The sequence below is a fragment of the Lithobates pipiens genome, unplaced genomic scaffold, assembly GCF_037356315.1.
Source record: "Lithobates pipiens isolate NorthernLeopardFrog02 unplaced genomic scaffold, aLitPip1_a1.2 Scaffold_3, whole genome shotgun sequence".
In the NCBI taxonomy this organism is placed as follows: domain Eukaryota; kingdom Metazoa; phylum Chordata; class Amphibia; order Anura; family Ranidae; genus Lithobates; species Lithobates pipiens.
In genome coordinates this window covers 50,938,935-50,946,434 of record NW_027507790.1, presented here as the reverse complement: position 1 = coordinate 50,946,434, position 7,500 = coordinate 50,938,935, and the positions used below count along the sequence as shown (strand labels likewise).

The 7,500-nt window shown below is 46.8% G+C and overlaps 9 non-coding genes across 9 annotated transcripts; all 9 read right to left on the bottom strand.

Annotated features, from left to right (window-relative positions):
- Positions 1 to 41: 41 nt before the first annotated feature.
- LOC143941391 (U5 spliceosomal RNA) lies at positions 42 to 156 on the bottom strand. Its single transcript, XR_013264089.1, has one exon. It is a non-coding gene; the product is annotated as a U5 spliceosomal RNA (small nuclear RNA).
- Positions 157 to 920: 764 nt separating this feature from the next.
- On the bottom strand, positions 921 to 1,035 carry LOC143941463 (U5 spliceosomal RNA). Its single transcript, XR_013264157.1, has one exon. It is a non-coding gene; the product is annotated as a U5 spliceosomal RNA (small nuclear RNA).
- A 763-nt stretch (positions 1,036 to 1,798) lies between these two features.
- LOC143941390 (U5 spliceosomal RNA) lies at positions 1,799 to 1,913 on the bottom strand. Its single transcript, XR_013264088.1, has one exon. It is a non-coding gene; the product is annotated as a U5 spliceosomal RNA (small nuclear RNA).
- A 764-nt stretch (positions 1,914 to 2,677) lies between these two features.
- LOC143941389 (U5 spliceosomal RNA) lies at positions 2,678 to 2,792 on the bottom strand. Its single transcript, XR_013264087.1, has one exon. It is a non-coding gene; the product is annotated as a U5 spliceosomal RNA (small nuclear RNA).
- A 763-nt stretch (positions 2,793 to 3,555) lies between these two features.
- LOC143941386 (U5 spliceosomal RNA) lies at positions 3,556 to 3,670 on the bottom strand. The gene has a single exon (XR_013264085.1). It is a non-coding gene; the product is annotated as a U5 spliceosomal RNA (small nuclear RNA).
- A 764-nt stretch (positions 3,671 to 4,434) lies between these two features.
- Positions 4,435 to 4,549, bottom strand: LOC143941385 (U5 spliceosomal RNA). The gene has a single exon (XR_013264084.1). It is a non-coding gene; the product is annotated as a U5 spliceosomal RNA (small nuclear RNA).
- Positions 4,550 to 5,315: 766 nt separating this feature from the next.
- Positions 5,316 to 5,430, bottom strand: LOC143941384 (U5 spliceosomal RNA). The gene has a single exon (XR_013264083.1). It is a non-coding gene; the product is annotated as a U5 spliceosomal RNA (small nuclear RNA).
- A 763-nt stretch (positions 5,431 to 6,193) lies between these two features.
- LOC143941383 (U5 spliceosomal RNA) lies at positions 6,194 to 6,308 on the bottom strand. The gene has a single exon (XR_013264082.1). It is a non-coding gene; the product is annotated as a U5 spliceosomal RNA (small nuclear RNA).
- A 763-nt stretch (positions 6,309 to 7,071) lies between these two features.
- LOC143941382 (U5 spliceosomal RNA) lies at positions 7,072 to 7,186 on the bottom strand. Its single transcript, XR_013264081.1, has one exon. It is a non-coding gene; the product is annotated as a U5 spliceosomal RNA (small nuclear RNA).
- Positions 7,187 to 7,500: the final 314 nt, after the last annotated feature.

Sequence of the window (7,500 nt, the reverse complement as noted above, 5' to 3'; positions counted from 1 at the left end):
CAAATCAAGGGAACTCGAGCTATTTTTCACCAAATTAGCGAAGCCCAGCATCAGCTAGGCATCAAAAAATTCTCTGAAACTCATGGTTGTTCCTCTCCACGGAAATCTTTAGTAAAAGGCGAAAGATTTATTCGATCTGAAGAGAAACCAGAGTATAACCAACAAACAGCCTAAACTAGGCCTCGGCGGAACGCGGATGCTGCTCTACTCATGGTGACCCCGTGGACCATATCATTTCTAAGCCAAAACATGGCCAAATAAGGTGCAGAACTGATTGAAACAAATGACACGTCCAAGAAAAACCACTGGAAAGGGTTTGTCGAGTTTAAAAATGTCAAAACATTTAACCTGAGATACATTAGGGTTATGCAAATAAAGAAAAGTGAAAGGACGGCCCACTGCCGGGGATAATGGCAGAAGGCCGCTACAGAGCAGGACGGCCTAATTTGCATGTCTTTACAGCTGCACGGAGGGAATCAGCAGGCGCTTGTAGCAATTTGCTTCATCAGAACCACTTAAAAGGAGCACGGCAATGGAACTTGGGGTACATACAGCGCCTTGCCCTGTGCTCTTTTTTTAAGGGTCCCTTAAAAAGGGTCGAATAAGGCCGACTTACCAAAAACGGAGCGCGCGAGAAAGATTTTGCAAAGGGCTGTAACGCGTTTTGCTAACAGGAGCGAGTCCTCAAGAACTCGAGCGGGAGCCGCTTTGGTCGGCTACACCGTCAACTTTCATTTGAGGCCAAGCGCGCAAAGCCAAAGAAACACCCGAAACCGTCCAATGGTCCCATAGCTCAATGGCCCAGTCGAATCGTTTTACTATCCCTTCTTGACCACCACCACCACCAACAACAACACTAACGCTGTCTCAAGGTCTTGCCAAATCAAGGGAACTCGAGCTATTTTTCACCAAATTAGCGAAGCCCAGCATCAGCTAGGCATCAAAAAATTCTCTGAAACTCATGGTTGTTCCTCTCCACGGAAATCTTTAGTAAAAGGCGAAAGATTTATTTGATCTGAAGAGAAACCAGAGTATAACCAACAAACAGCCTAAACTAGGCCTCGGCGGAACGCGGATGCTGCTCTACTCATGGTGACCCCGTGGACCATATCATTTCTAAGCCAAAACATGGCCAAATAAGGTGCAGAACTGATTGAAACAAATGACACGTCCAAGAAAAACACCACTGGAAAGGGTTTGTCGAGTTTAAAAATGTCAAAACATTTAACCTGAGATACATTAGGGTTATGCAAATAAAGAAAAGTGAAAGGACGGCCCACTGCCGGGGATAATGGCAGAAGGCCGCTACAGAGCAGGACGGCCTAATTTGCATGTCTTTACAGCTGCACGGAGGGAATCAGCAGGCGCTTGTAGCAATTTGCTTCATCAGAACCACTTAAAAGGAGCACGGCAATGGAACTTGGGGTACATACAGCGCCTTGCCCTGTGCTCTTTTTTTAAGGGTCCCTTAAAAAGGGTCGAATAAGGCCGACTTACCAAAAACGGAGCGCGCGAGAAAGATTTTGCAAAGGGCTGTAACGCGTTTTGCTAACAGGAGCGAGTCCTCAAGAACTCGAGCGGGAGCCGCTTTGGTCGGCTACACCGTCAACTTTCATTTGAGGCCAAGCGCGCAAAGCCAAAGAAACACCCGAAACTGTCCAATGGTCCCATAGCTCAATGGCCCAGTCGAATCGTTTTACTATCCCTTCTTGACCACCACCACCAACAACAACACTAACGCTGTCTCAAGGTCTTGCCAAATCAAGGGAACTTGAGCTATTTTTCACCAAATTAGCGAAGCCCAGCATCAGCTAGGCATCAAAAAATTCTCTGAAACTCATGGTTGTTCCTCTCCACGGAAATCTTTAGTAAAAGGCGAAAGATTTATTCGATCTGAAGAGAAACCAGAGTATAACCAACAAACAGCCTAAACTAGGCCTCGGCGGAACGCGGATGCTGCTCTACTCATGGTGACCCCGTGGACCATATCATTTCTAAGCCAAAACATGGCCAAATAAGGTGCAGAACTGATTGAAACAAATGACACGTCCAAGAAAAACCACTGGAAAGGGTTTGTCGAGTTTAAAAATGTCAAAACATTTAACCTGAGATACATTAGGGTTATGCAAATAAAGAAAAGTGAAAGGACGGCCCACTGCCGGGGATAATGGCAGAAGGCCGCTACAGAGCAGGACGGCCTAATTTGCATGTCTTTACAGCTGCACGGAGGGAATCAGCAGGCGCTTGTAGCAATTTGCTTCATCAGAACCACTTAAAAGGAGCACGGCAATGGAACTTGGGGTACATACAGCGCCTTGCCCTGTGCTCTTTTTTTAAGGGTCCCTTAAAAAGGGTCGAATAAGGCCGACTTACCAAAAACGGAGCGCGCGAGAAAGATTTTGCAAAGGGCTGTAACGCGTTTTGCTAACAGGAGCGAGTCCTCAAGAACTCGAGCGGGAGCCGCTTTGGTCGGCTACACCGTCAACTTTCATTTGAGGCCAAGCGCGCAAAGCCAAAGAAACACCCGAAACCGTCCAATGGTCCCATAGCTCAATGGCCCAGTCGAATCGTTTTACTATCCCTTCTTGACCACCACCACCACCAACAACAACACTAACGCTGTCTCAAGGTCTTGCCAAATCAAGGGAACTCGAGCTATTTTTCACCAAATTAGCGAAGCCCAGCATCAGCTAGGCATCAAAAAATTCTCTGAAACTCATGGTTGTTCCTCTCCACGGAAATCTTTAGTAAAAGGCGAAAGATTTATTCGATCTGAAGAGAAACCAGAGTATAACCAACAAACAGCCTAAACTAGGCCTCGGCGGAACGCGGATGCTGCTCTACTCATGGTGACCCCGTGGACCATATCATTTCTAAGCCAAAACATGGCCAAATAAGGTGCAGAACTGATTGAAACAAATGACACGTCCAAGAAAAACACCACTGGAAAGGGTTTGTCGAGTTTAAAAATGTCAAAACATTTAACCTGAGATACATTAGGGTTATGCAAATAAAGAAAAGTGAAAGGACGGCCCACTGCCGGGGATAATGGCAGAAGGCCGCTACAGAGCAGGACGGCCTAATTTGCATGTCTTTACAGCTGCACGGAGGGAATCAGCAGGCGCTTGTAGCAATTTGCTTCATCAGAACCACTTAAAAGGAGCACGGCAATGGAACTTGGGGTACATACAGCGCCTTGCCCTGTGCTCTTTTTTTAAGGGTCCCTTAAAAAGGGTCGAATAAGGCCGACTTACCAAAAACGGAGCGCGCGAGAAAGATTTTGCAAAGGGCTGTAACGCGTTTTGCTAACAGGAGCGAGTCCTCAAGAACTCGAGCGGGAGCCGCTTTGGTCGGCTACACCGTCAACTTTCATTTGAGGCCAAGCGCGCAAAGCCAAAGAAACACCCGAAACTGTCCAATGGTCCCATAGCTCAATGGCCCAGTCGAATCGTTTTACTATCCCTTCTTGACCACCACCACCAACAACAACACTAACGCTGTCTCAAGGTCTTGCCAAATCAAGGGAACTCGAGCTATTTTTCACCAAATTAGCGAAGCCCAGCATCAGCTAGGCATCAAAAAATTCTCTGAAACTCATGGTTGTTCCTCTCCACGGAAATCTTTAGTAAAAGGCGAAAGATTTATTCGATCTGAAGAGAAACCAGAGTATAACCAACAAACAGCCTAAACTAGGCCTCGGCGGAACGCGGATGCTGCTCTACTCATGGTGACCCCGTGGACCATATCATTTCTAAGCCAAAACATGGCCAAATAAGGTGCAGAACTGATTGAAACAAATGACACGTCCAAGAAAAACCACTGGAAAGGGTTTGTCGAGTTTAAAAATGTCAAAACATTTAACCTGAGATACATTAGGGTTATGCAAATAAAGAAAAGTGAAAGGACGGCCCACTGCCGGGGATAATGGCAGAAGGCCGCTACAGAGCAGGACGGCCTAATTTGCATGTCTTTACAGCTGCACGGAGGGAATCAGCAGGCGCTTGTAGCAATTTGCTTCATCAGAACCACTTAAAAGGAGCACGGCAATGGAACTTGGGGTACATACAGCGCCTTGCCCTGTGCTCTTTTTTTAAGGGTCCCTTAAAAAGGGTCGAATAAGGCCGACTTACCAAAAACGGAGCGCGCGAGAAAGATTTTGCAAAGGGCTGTAACGCGTTTTGCTAACAGGAGCGAGTCCTCAAGAACTCGAGCGGGAGCCGCTTTGGTCGGCTACACCGTCAACTTTCATTTGAGGCCAAGCGCGCAAAGCCAAAGAAACACCCGAAACCGTCCAATGGTCCCATAGCTCAATGGCCCAGTCGAATCGTTTTACTATCCCTTCTTGACCACCACCACCACCAACAACAACACTAACGCTGTCTCAAGGTCTTGCCAAATCAAGGGAACTCGAGCTATTTTTCACCAAATTAGCGAAGCCCAGCATCAGCTAGGCATCAAAAAATTCTCTGAAACTCATGGTTGTTCCTCTCCACGGAAATCTTTAGTAAAAGGCGAAAGATTTATTCGATCTGAAGAGAAACCAGAGTATAACCAACAAACAGCCTAAACTAGGCCTCGGCGGAACGCGGATGCTGCTCTACTCATGGTGACCCCGTGGACCATATCATTTCTAAGCCAAAACATGGCCAAATAAGGTGCAGAACTGATTGAAACAAATGACACGTCCAAGAAAAACACCACTGGAAAGGGTTTGTCGAGTTTAAAAATGTCAAAACATTTAACCTGAGATACATTAGGGTTATGCAAATAAAGAAAAGTGAAAGGACGGCCCACTGCCGGGGATAATGGCAGAAGGCCGCTACAGAGCAGGACGGCCTAATTTGCATGTCTTTACAGCTGCACGGAGGGAATCAGCAGGCGCTTGTAGCAATTTGCTTCATCAGAACCACTTAAAAGGAGCACGGCAATGGAACTTGGGGTACATACAGCGCCTTGCCCTGTGCTCTTTTTTTAAGGGTCCCTTAAAAAGGGTCGAATAAGGCCGACTTACCAAAAACGGAGCGCGCGAGAAAGATTTTGCAAAGGGCTGTAACGCGTTTTGCTAACAGGAGCGAGTCCTCAAGAACTCGAGCGGGAGCCGCTTTGGTCGGCTACACCGTCAACTTTCATTTGAGGCCAAGCGCGCAAAGCCAAAGAAACACCCGAAACCGTCCAATGGTCCCATCGCTCAATGGCCCAGTCGAATCGTTTTACTATCCCTTCTTGACCACCACCTCCACCAACAACAACACTAACGCTGTCTCAAGGTCTTGCCAAATCAAGGGAACTCAAGCTATTTTTCACCAAATTAGCGAAGCCCAGCATCAGCTAGGCATCAAAAAATTCTCTGAAACTCATGGTTGTTCCTCTCCACGGAAATCTTTAGTAAAAGGCGAAAGATTTATTCGATCTGAAGAGAAACCAGAGTATAACCAACAAACAGCCTAAACTAGGCCTCGGCGGAACGCGGATGCTGCTCTACTCATGGTGACCCCGTGGACCATATCATTTCTAAGCCAAAACATGGCCAAATAAGGTGCAGAACTGATTGAAACAAATGACACGACCAAGAAAAACACCACTGGAAAGGGTTTGTCGAGTTTAAAAATGTCAAAACATTTAACCTGAGATACATTAGGGTTATGCAAATAAAGAAAAGTGAAAGGACGGCCCACTGCCGGGGATAATGGCAGAAGGCCGCTACAGAGCAGGACGGCCTAATTTGCATGTCTTTACAGCTGCACGGAGGGAATCAGCAGGCGCTTGTAGCAATTCGCTTCATCAGAACCACTTAAAAGGAGCACGGCAATGGAACTTGGGGTACATACAGCGCCTTGCCCTGTGCTCTTTTTTAAAGGGTCCCTTAAAAAGGGTCGAATAAGGCTGACTTACCAAAAACGGAGCGCGCGAGAAAGATTTTGCAAAGGGCTGTAACGCGTTTTGCTAACAGGAGCGAGTCCTCAAGAACTCGAGCGGGAGCCGCTTTGGTCGGCTACACCGTCAACTTTCATTTGAGGCCAAGCGCGCAAAGCCAAAGAAACACCCAAAACCGTCCAATGGTCCCATAGTTCAATGGCCCAGTCGAATCGTTTTACTATCCCTTCTTGACCACCACCACCACCAACAACACTAACGCTGTCTCAGGGTCTTGCCAAATCAAGGGAACTCGAGCTATTGTTCACCCAATTAGCGAAGCCCAGCATCAGCTAGGCATCAAAAAATTCTCTGAAACTCATGGTTGTTCCTCTCCACGGAAATCTTTAGTAAAAGGCGAAAGATTTATTCGATCTGAAGAGAAACCAGAGTATAACCAACAAACAGCCTAAACTAGGCCTCGGCGGAACGCGGATGCTGCTCTACTCATGGTGACCCCGTGGACCATATCATTTCTAAGCCAAAACATGGCCAAATAAGGTGCAGAACTGATTGAAACAAATGACACGTCCAAGAAAAACACCACTGGAAAGGGTTTGTCGAGTTTAAAAATGTCAAAACATTTAACCTGAGATACATTAGGGTTATGCAAATAAAGAAAAGTGAAAGGACGGCCCACTGCCGGGGATAATGGCAGAAGGCCGCTACAGAGCAGGACGGCCTAATTTGCATGTCTTTACAGCTGCACGGAGGGAATCAGCAGGCGCTTGTAGCAATTTGCTTCATCAGAACCACTTAAAAGGAGCACGGCAATGGAACTTGGGGTACATACAGCGCCTTGCCCTGTGCTCTTTTTTTAAGGGTCCCTTAAAAAGGGTCGAATAAGGCCGACTTACCAAAAACGGAGCGCGCGAGAAAGATTTTGCAAAGGGCTGTAACGCGTTTTGCTAACAGGAGCGAGTCCTCAAGAACTCGAGCGGGAGCCGCTTTGGTCGGCTACACCGTCAACTTTCATTTGAGGCCAAGCGCGCAAAGCCAAAGAAACACCCGAAACTGTCCAATGGTCCCATAGCTCAATGGCCCAGTCGAATCGTTTTACTATCCCTTCTTGACCACCACCACCAACAACAACACTAACGCTGTCTCAAGGTCTTGCCAAATCAAGGGAACTCGAGCTATTTTTCACCAAATTAGCGAAGCCCAGCATCAGCTAGGCATCAAAAAATTCTCTGAAACTCATGGTTGTTCCTCTCCACGGAAATCTTTAGTAAAAGGCGAAAGATTTATTCGATCTGAAGAGAAACCAGAGTATAACCAACAAACAGCCTAAACTAGGCCTCGGCGGAACGCGGATGCTGCTCTACTCATGGTGACCCCGTGGACCATATCATTTCTAAGCCAAAACATGGCCAAATAAGGTGCAGAACTGATTGAAACAAATGACACGTCCAAGAAAAACCACTGGAAAGGGTTTGTCGAGTTTAAAAATGTCAAAACATTTAACCTGAGATACATTAGGGTTATGCAAATAAAGAAAAGTGAAAGGACGGCCCACTGCCGGGGATAATGGCAGAAGGCCGCTACAGAGCAGGACGGCCTAATTTGCATGTCTTTACAGCTGCACGG